Here is a 10,259-nt window from a genome sequence, read left to right as displayed (position 1 = left end):
AATTAATCGCATTGACAACATTCTGTGTAGCACACAAACCATGGTACAGTATCATACATAGAAAGGAAATCAATTCATAGCATCTTGATGCTATGTGTTTGACCTGTGGAGCAAGTGAGGACAGGAGTGTCAGTCAGTACATTGAGTATTAGAAAAGCGTAAGTCTCTTCATATTTTTTAGATACAAAATAAATGTGTTAAGTCTAATATTTTACTCCTGTTCCCCATTGTTTTGTTTTGCACATTCCATTTTGGAAACCATATTCTTTGAGTCGGATGAAGAGGAGGGACATTTGGTTTGGCAGCATGGTCCTCAGCACAAAGGTAAAACAGTGACGTTGGGGTGACTGCTCCTTCTGACAGCACTCAGTACAGTAGAGACTTCATGCTAAAACATCCCACTGCAGTGCAATTATTAAGCACCAACTATATGCAGACAATGGTTAGAACAATGACTTTTACATTGGAAGACAGGTGATCCAACTTTTTTGGTCTTCAGGTACATATTATATACATTTATAAATTCACTCATTCACTTAATATATTTTCCATAATTTTTGGCACATATTTTAGAAGTGGGGTAATATTGATATGTTTCAAGGATTTACCAAAGAGTACGCTTACTGTGGGTGGTGAAGATTAAGCTATATGCTTAAGGTATTTTCTATCTAAAATACTTCCTTTAAGAAGCTCTTCAGTTACTAAGATGGAATTTAATCAGGCATAAAACGCTAAAAACAAAAACAAAATACAGAAGTCCCCCCAAAACAAAAAGCACAACAGGACTTGTACTATCAGGGAAAAGCATGAACATTCAGATGCCAGAGTTGGATAGCAGAGTAGGCTGAGTTCAGAAATGGCTTGGGGTCGGGGGGCAGGTGGTTTGCAGTAGCAGAGGAATCAGTCAAAGGAAGGAAGTCCTTGGAAACACTTGTCTTCTTAGAACAAATAAGCATTTATTTGGGTTAGTGGCTCACAGGCAAATCCTAGAATTTCTTCAAATAGCAACATAGGAAAAGGATATCTTATTGGTTGTTTGGGAAAGATTATAAAGTAGACATTGGGTGTAGGAGTCTGGAACACAGTGGAGAAGAAGAGGTTATGCTCTGCTTTTCCTCTTAGCTCGGAGCTCCTTCTCCTCTGCTCACCTCTCAGCGTGAGGTGGGCCCTCTTCCCTTCCCTTCTTTCTCTTCCTTTCTCTCCTTTACCCACTACCCCTGCTTGACACTGAGTTCCAGATTTGTATATCCAGCTACCTACCATACTTCTTCTTGCTTGTCTTAAAAACATTTCAAATTTGATATAGCCAAAAAAGAAATTTCAATCATCCTTTCATCTCCAATCTGCTTCTTTCCTAATCTTTACCATCTCATTTTGTTTAAACCAAAAACCTAGAACTCATCGTCTACTGTTCCCTTTCACTCTGTGTTCCTTACGACCTGCCCCCACCTCCCCACCCCAATCCATCTGATTCTCCTTCTTTCAAAACATATATTTCACATCTGTCCACTTCTATCTCTGTTACACAACGCTGGTCCAAACCACCATCTCTCATGCCTAGATTTCTCTAAGGGTCTCAGACTTTTTCTCTTGCCCCCTTACAATCTAATTTCTACACAGCAGCTGGAGTCATCATTATATAAAATGTAAATCAGATCCATCACTCCCCTGCTAACCCCCCCCCCCAAACTTCCTACCTCACTTAGAAGAAAGCCCAAACTCCTTACCCTGGCTTACAAGGCCTCGTGTAATCTATCCTGCTTGCATCTTTGTCATCATTTTAAACCCTTTTCCCCCTTACAATGCCTTTCTTTCTGTTTCCTAAAAATGCCAAGTTCATTCCTGCCTCAGAGCCATTGAACCAGATATTCCCCCAGCCAGGAATGCTCTCTCCGTAACTGCTTTCTTCTTGTCATTCAGGTCACAGATCAATTATTATAGAGGAACTCAGTTGCCTCACCTCTATAATGTATGCAAACCTAAAATCGAAAGTAACAAATCTAAATCTAAATCTAAATCTAAATCTAAAGGAACAAATCTAAAGTAATCAGTTACTCCATCACATCACTCTGTTTTATTTTCTTTATAGCTTTATTGTTATCTGATATTTTCTTGTTTTGTTTGTTTTCTCCCTGTATTAGAATGTAACAATAGTAACAATAAGGATTTTTGTCTTTCTTGTAAACTGGCACTGTTAGAACAATGTCTAGAATGATTTTCTTTTAAACATCAATTGCATGCTCTAATTTAGTACCCTGGAAGAGAGAGCTTTAAAGATAGAATATCACAAGCCTCATTAAAAGTGTCTCATATCTAATGCTGTTTAATGGGAGATGGGTCATATCCAGCAACAGTTGTTTAGTAGTGGGAAGGATGTCTAATGGAACAGCTGTTTTCAAAAGAATCTTAATAGCTTTAGACTTCTGATTCAGGGATGAATGAATAGACTCAAGGAGCTCTACTGAGCATGTGCTACCCTGGTGACAGTGGTAGGATTATACAGGAGATAAGACTGTGGAAGACAGCCAACTCGTTTGTCCAGCTGATTGTACTATGAGCGGTTGGGAGAAAAGAACACAGAGATAATATTAAAATAGAAATCACAGGAGAAATACAAGTTACAGATGGATAGAATCCAAAGCAATTGCACAAACAGAGATCAGTTACTATAAAACATGATTCAGGTCTTCAAGGAAATTTACAGTATAAAAGTGGAAATGAATATATACATAGTTAAATGGAATCCAAAATTCAGCTTGGACTAGCCTCAGGCACACCTTCAAGCCAGGCCACTCAGTTTTAGCCTTTAAATAAATCCAACTGTGAGAGAATTGCTTAGAAATATAGCCTTACTAAAGATTTAATGAGAAAACAGAAGGACTCATATAGCAAAACAGCCGAAAACTCTGCTCTTTCTTTTTCTTATAACTGTCTTATTCCTTCCTCAGAATCTCCTCAGCAGTCTTTCTAATCACTTAGTCCTCTTTTTCCCCTTCCCCCTTCTCTAGCCAGCTTCCATCGTATCCTCAGCAAACCAAAATCTAATTGTCAGCCAAACTATGACCACCTATTGTTTCTCAAACGAAATTAGAATGGTCGGCATAGGGCTGTGGGTGGGGACCATGACTCAAAACTCTTATGCCACAGATATGTCTGGAAAATGGAAAATAATTCAATATTATTAGAGTTTAAGTTTCACAATGGGGTTTAGTTGGAAATACATTTGAAAAGGTAGCTCAGGGCATGATTAGCCTTGAATGTCACCCCAAACATTTTTAGTTTGGAGGTCAGTAGGGAATTTTGAAGATTTTTTTTTTTTTTTTTTTTTGGTACGCGGGCTTCTCACTGCTGTGGCCTCTCCCGTTGCGGAGCACAGGCTCCGGACGCACAGGCTCAGCGGCCATGGCTCACGGGCCCAGCCGCTCCGCGGCACGTGGGATCTTCCCAGACCGGGGCACGAACCCGCGTCCCCTGCATCGGCAGGCGGACTCTGAACCACTGCGCCATTAGGGAAGCCCGGAATTTTGCAGAGTTTTGAACAGAGATTTTCATGATCAGATTTGTATTATAATAAGATAAGACTGGGAACAATATGAGGGATGAATTAGAAAAATAGTCCACCAAAGACAGGAATAATTAGCAACTATTTTAAAGTTATTCAGTGACGAAGTTATAAAATAGAGTAATGGAAATGACATGGAGAAGATTTCTAAATACATTTAAAATTCAAGAATCTTCAGAATTTTAAGTTTGGTTAGATGTAGAAGGTGGAGAGGGTTCTCTTGTTTCTAGCTTTGGCAACCAGTAGGCGAATGATGCAATTAACTGAGTTAGGGAGTATAGACAAGGAATAGCTGCTCTATCTTTGTGTGTATTTGATGATTTGTTTTTGTGGGCAGAGATAATGATTTAGATGTCAAACCAGACAAGAGTGAGTAGGAAAGCAACACACCCACATGAAGATGTACAGCATTTAGAAATGCATGTGTGAGGTTTAAAGGAAAGGTCAAAGTGAGAGGAAATTAGCTGTACAGAATGATGATAAAAGCTATGGATGCAGATAAATGATGCATGAGCAAGTGTGAAGCTGGGAGAAAATAGTGCTAAGAACATGTACATAAGGAAGTATTACATTTAAGATATTTGTGGGAAAATAGGAACAGATTAAACAGATTGACCAAGAGCTGTCAGAAGGAGAAGGACTGTTGATAAAAAGACGATTATTTTTGAAAAAGTGAGACTTAGGATAAAGAATTAGGATATATGATGTACAAGTAGTTGTGGAATTCTGATATAGCATAGGTTTTGAAAAATAATTTTTTCATACCTTTTTTAAAAAAACATAAATGTATTTATTTATTTTTGGCTGCCTTGGGCCTTCGTTGCTGCACACAGGCTTTCTCTAGTTGTGGCAAGTGGGGGGCTACTCTTTGTTGTGGTGCGCGGGCTTCTCATTGCGGTGGCTTCTCTTGTTGTGGAGCACAGGCTCTAGGCACGGCGCGGGCTTCAGTAGTTGTGGCACATGGGCTCAGTAGTTGTGGTGCACAGGCTCTAGAGAGCAGCCTCAGTAGTTGTGGTGCACGGGCTTAGTTGCTTCAAGCCATGTGGGATCTCCCCAGACCAGGGCTCGAACCCATGTTCCCTGCATTGGCAGGCGGATTCTTAACCACTACGTCACCAGGGAAGTCCTACCATAGGTTTTGAATCACAAATTTTTAAACTGTTAAAACATGATAAACTGTTCACAGTTATAAGCCTGATTATAAAGAAGTAGGGGCGGGGGTGATAAAGGGGGATGAGGGAGAAGCTTCAGCCATGATGCCGAAATAGAAAGAATTCCCATTTTTAGGGCCTTTTTGTACAAGTCTAGAAAACTAAATTAGACCTCTCTGTTTTCTCCATATACTCTTTTTTTTTTGAAAAAATTTGTATTATAGTTGATTTACAATATTTTGTAAGTTTCAGGTATACAGCACACATACATATTCTTTTTCAGATTCCTTTCCCCTATTGCTTATTTATACATATATATATGTGTGTGTGTATATATATATAAAACATCTTCTTTATCCATTCATCTGTCAATGGACATTATTTAGGTTGCTTCTATGTTTTGGCTATTGTAAATAGTGCTACAATGAACACTGGGGTGCATGTTTTTAAAATAAATTTATTTATTTATGGCTGTGTTGGGTCTTTGTTGCTGTGTGCAGGCTTTCTCTAGTTGTGGCGAGCGGGGGCTACTCTTCGTTGCAGCGCACGGGCTTCTCATTGCGGTGGCTTCTCTTGTTGAGGAACATGGGCTCTAGGGGCGCAGGCTTCAGTAGTTGTGGTGCACAGGCTTAGTAGATATGGCTCGAGGGCTCTAGAGTACAGTCTCAGTAGTTGTGGCGCATGGGCTTAATTGCTACACGGCACATGAGATCTTCCCAGACCAGGGCTCGAACCCATGTCCCCTACATTGGCAAGCGGATTCTTAACCACTGTGCCACCAGAGAAGTTCCTGCATGTATATTTTTGAATTACGGTTTTCTTCAGATATATGCCTAGAAGTGAGATTGCAGAATCATATGGTAGCTCTACTTTTAGTTTTTTTGTTTGTTTGTGTTTTTTTTTTTTTGTTGTTGTTTTTTTTTTTTTTTTTGCGGTACACGGGCCTCTCACTGTTGTGGCCTCTCCCGTTGCGGAGCACAGGCTCCGGATGCGCAGGCTCAGCGGCCATGGCTCACGGGCCCAGCCGCTCTGCGGCATGTGGGATTCTCCCAGACGGGGGCACGAACCCGCGTCCCCTGCATCGGCAGGAGGACCCTCAACCACTGCGCCACCAGGGAAGCCCAAGCTTATATTCTTGTTCAGGGGTTAGCAAACTTTTTCTATAAAGGGCCAGATTGTAAATATTTTAAGTTCTTTGTGGGCCACACTTTTTTTTGTCCCAACTACTCAACTTCGCCATTGTAGAATAAAAGCAGCCATAGAAAATACATGAAAAGAAATGGGCATGAGTGTGATCCAATAAAATTTTATTTATGAAACTGATGAGGGGCTGGATTTGGTCCATAGGCTAAAGTTCTTTTACCCTAGTTTCTGATCAGTCATGCAAGTGAGATTGATATCTGGTTAGGGTGAGCATGTTTGATCTTGGTGTAAGTATGAACTATAAATCTCCCACAGAGCTAGTCCAGTTTTGTCCAGGTGAAAATCACTTTTATCTTCATATCTTGATCGAGGTGTGGTAAACATCAATCTGGTGATCTTTGAAGATCCAGAAAATGAGGGGGTATTGTGAAGCCAACAAGGGCACTTTTGGTTTTGTTGAGGTAGAGACCTGCATGATTAACTGAATACCCACAGGACTTTGTATGCGGGCCTCTCACTGTTGTGGCCTCTCCCGTTGTGGAGCACAGGCTCCGGACGCACAGGCCTAGCGGCCATGGCTCACGGGCTTAGTTGCTCCGCGGCATGTGGGATCTTCCCGGACCAGGGCACGAACCCGTGTCTCCTGCATCGGCAGGCGGATTCTCAACCACTGCGCCACCAGGGAAGCCCCCCACAGGACTTTTGATGTTCCTTGGAATCTTGACAACTGCATGCAGTTTTTGCACCTCCTTCATTATCTTTTTACTCTCCAATTTAATTGATCAATATATGTTAAGAAATAGACCAGTACCATTATATGTTTTAGTTAGAAGAAAATTACCTGTCTTATTTGTTTGTATTAATCCACAATTTGCTTACATGCCATTATTAATCACTACAATTAAAATGGGCTGAGGGCTTCCCTGGTGGCGCAGTGGTTGGGAGTCCGCCTGCCGATGCAGGGGACACGGGTTCGTGCCCCAGTCCGGGAAGATCCCACATGCCGCAGAGCGGCTGGGCCCGTGAGCCATGGCCGCTGAGCCTGCGCGTCCGGAGCCTGTGCTCCGCAACGGGAGAGGCCACAACAGTGAGAGGCCCGCATACCGCAAAAAAAAAAAAAAAAAAAAAAAAAAAAAAAAAAAAAAATGGGCTGAAAACACTCAAGATGAGTTACTATTACTTTTTTGCTATTTAATCAACATTTTCCTGTGTGCGTTATACATACAGTTAGGCTCTCTCCTTTAGTCATAGTTAAAAATACAATATGTGTTCATTCATTCATTCATTGAAATCTCATTGAGTGCCATGTGTGAAGCACAATGCAATGTGCTGTAAATACAGAGATAATCCTGCTTAATTTTTGCCCTTGAAATGCTCTCTGTCAAGGTATAATAGAGCTTCCAGAGGGAAGGAGTGGTCAACAGTACCAAATATGGCACAAAGGTCAATCATGAGAAGAGAACAGAGGCCACTGTATTTAGCGGTAAAAAAACACAGAGAGAGCCATTTCTATACTGTCAGTTTAAGTGCACATACTCTTGGATCCTTCAAACTCTTCCTATGCTACAATGCTCAGATTCCTAACAATACAGCCCAAGGGCACAGTCTTTGTTCCTCCACAGGGGCTACATGATAAACTCTAATTTCCAGGTGGATTGTACCTCAGAGCTATATTAGTTAGGATACCAGCTCTGCTAGGCATCAGCAGAAAAGGATTTTAGTAAAGGATATTGGATACCTATGAAAAGAAAGGAGACTCAATCATGGAAGCTACACAAATAGGAACTAAGTCAGAAAGTCTTGTAAAGACACATTGCCTTGGGCTTCCCTGGTGGCGCAGTGGTTGAGAGTCCCCCTGCTGATGCAGGGGACGCGGGTTCGTGCCCCGGTCCGGGAAGATCCCACATGCCGCAGAGCGGCTGGGCCCGTGAGCCATGGCCACTGAGCCTGCGCATCCGGAGCCTGTGCTCCGCAACGGGAGAGGCCACAACAGTGAGAGGCCTGCGTACCGCAAAAAAACAAGACAAAAAAAAAAAAAAAAAAGACACATTGCCTAGACACTGCATTTTTTAAGACTATTTTTTAGAGGAGTTTTAGGTTTACAACAAAATTGAGAGGAAGATACAGAGATTTCTCACATATCTTTTTCCCCACACATGCATAGCCTCCCCCATTATCAACATCACTCACCAGAATGGATCTCTCTCTTTTTTTTTTTTAACTAAGGATGAACCTACATTGTCACATCATAATCACCCAAAGTCCACAGTGTAACTTAAGGTTCATGCCTAGTGTTATACATTCTATGGGTTTGGACAAATGTCTAATGTATAATGACAAATAGTCATCATTATAAAATCATACAGAGTATTTTCATTACTCTAAAAATCCTCTGTGCTTTGCAATTCATCTCTGCCTTCTCTGACTTCTGGCAATCCCTGAACTTTTAATTGTCTCCATATTTCTGCCTTTTCAAAAAAGTCATATAACTGGAACTATACAGTATGTATCTTTTTCAGATTGCTTCCTCTCACTTAGTAATACACATTTAATGTTCCTACGTGTCTTTTCATAACTTAATAGCTCATTTATTTTTAGTGCTGAATAATAGTCCATTGTCTGGATGTACCATAGTTTCTTCATTTGCCTAAAGAAATACATCTTTGTTGCTTCCAAGATTTGGCAACTATGAATAAAGCTGCTATAAACACCTATGTGTAGGTTTTTTTGTGTATAAAAGTTTTCAACTCCTTTGGATGAATACAAAGGATCACAATGACTGGATTATTGGTAAGAATATGTGTAGCTTTGTAAAAAATTGCCAAAATTCCAAAAGTCTTCCAAAATGGCTGTAACATTTTGCATTCCCAGCAGTGATATATGAGAGTTCCTGTTGCTCCACATTGTTTCCAGCATTTGGTATCATCAGTGTTTCGGGTTTTGGCCATTCTAATAGGTATGTAATGGTATCTCATTATTGTTTTAACTTGCAATTCTCTAGTGGCATATGATGTGGAGCATCCTTTCATAGGAATTTGTCATCTATATATCTTCTTTGATTAGTGTCTGTTCAGATCTTTGGCCCATGTTTTAATCAGGTTATTACTAAGTTTTAAGAGTCCTTTGTGTATTTTGGATAATAGTCTGTTATCAGATGTGTCTTTTGCAAATATTTTCTCCAAGTCTGTGTTTTTCTCTTCTCATTCTATTGAATTGTTCTTTTTTGTGTGTTTTGAAATTTGACTTTTTCCAAATCTTATATCACTAAAATAACTTTCTTTGGCTAGTATTTACATAAGATATCTTTATCTTTTATTTTCAGCTTTTGTGTGTGGTCTTTTAGTTTAGTGCATTGCTAGCAACATAGAGCAAGATTTGTTGCTTTATTCAACCTCATAATCTCACTGATTACTATTTCTGGTATATCTGCAATGACTTTAACAGTCTTATTTTATATTTTATGCTTACCATTCTTTTCCTATTGCTTAATTTTTTTGTTTTCTGCCTTCTCTTGGTCCAAAAGTTTTCTATTCACCACTTTTTGTCTGCTGAGTCATTTATTACTTATTATATATTTTGTCTATTAGTTATAATCCTTATTTTTTCAGCATAATATTTAACTATAAATATTTCTTACAGATTTTAAGTTATCTGTTTTTTTATTTTTCAAACGTAAAATGATCTTAGTATGCTTCAGTTATCCATTATTGTACTCTCCAATTTCATGATTGTTTGACTTTTTTTTAATACAAAAGCAGTTTTTTTTTTATAGTCAGTACTAACTTTAGTTTCACTAATTAAAAAAAAATATGGAATGCTTCATGAATTTGTGTGTCATCCTTGTGCAGGAGCCATGCTAATCTTCTCTGTATTGTTCCAATTTTAGTATATGTGTTGCTGAAGTGAGCACTTCATTAATTTTTTAAATTGTAGTTGATTTACAATATTGTATTAGTTTCAGGTGTACAGCAAAGTGATTCACTTTTATATATATAAATCTATTTCAGATTATTTTCCATTCTGGGTTATTACAAGATATTGAATATTGTTCCCTGTGTTATATAGTAAATCCTTGTTGCTTACCTATTTTATTTATAGTAGTGTGTATTTGTTCATCCCATATTCCTAACTTATCCCTTCCTCTCCCCCTTTCCCCTTTGGCAACCATCAGTTTGTTAATTTGTAATACACCATTTAAAAAAGTCTCATGCATCTTCTAGTTTATTTTACTTATTGGTGAAAGACATCCTTCACTATTTCTTTCCCTGACAGTCCATAAGTAGTATTCTCTCTCAGTCTTTGTGTATCTGAAAATGTAATTATTTTGTTTTATTCTTGAATGATAGTTTGACTGTATATAAAATTTTAGGTTAACAATTATTCTTTTCCTCAGTGCTTTAAAG

General features: G+C 39.1%; 1 non-coding gene across 1 annotated transcript; it reads right to left on the bottom strand.

The window, feature by feature from the left end:
- Positions 1-9,659: 9,659 nt before the first annotated feature.
- LOC131759067 (U6 spliceosomal RNA) lies at positions 9,660-9,766 on the bottom strand. Its single transcript, XR_009336396.1, has one exon. It is a non-coding gene; the product is annotated as a U6 spliceosomal RNA (small nuclear RNA).
- Positions 9,767-10,259: the final 493 nt, after the last annotated feature.

This window comes from Kogia breviceps, chromosome 6 (assembly GCF_026419965.1).
Source record: "Kogia breviceps isolate mKogBre1 chromosome 6, mKogBre1 haplotype 1, whole genome shotgun sequence".
NCBI classification, from domain to species: Eukaryota; Metazoa; Chordata; class Mammalia; order Artiodactyla; family Physeteridae; genus Kogia; species Kogia breviceps.
The sequence above is the reverse complement of the archived record's forward strand: the minus strand, read 5'-3'. Positions and strand labels throughout refer to the sequence as shown.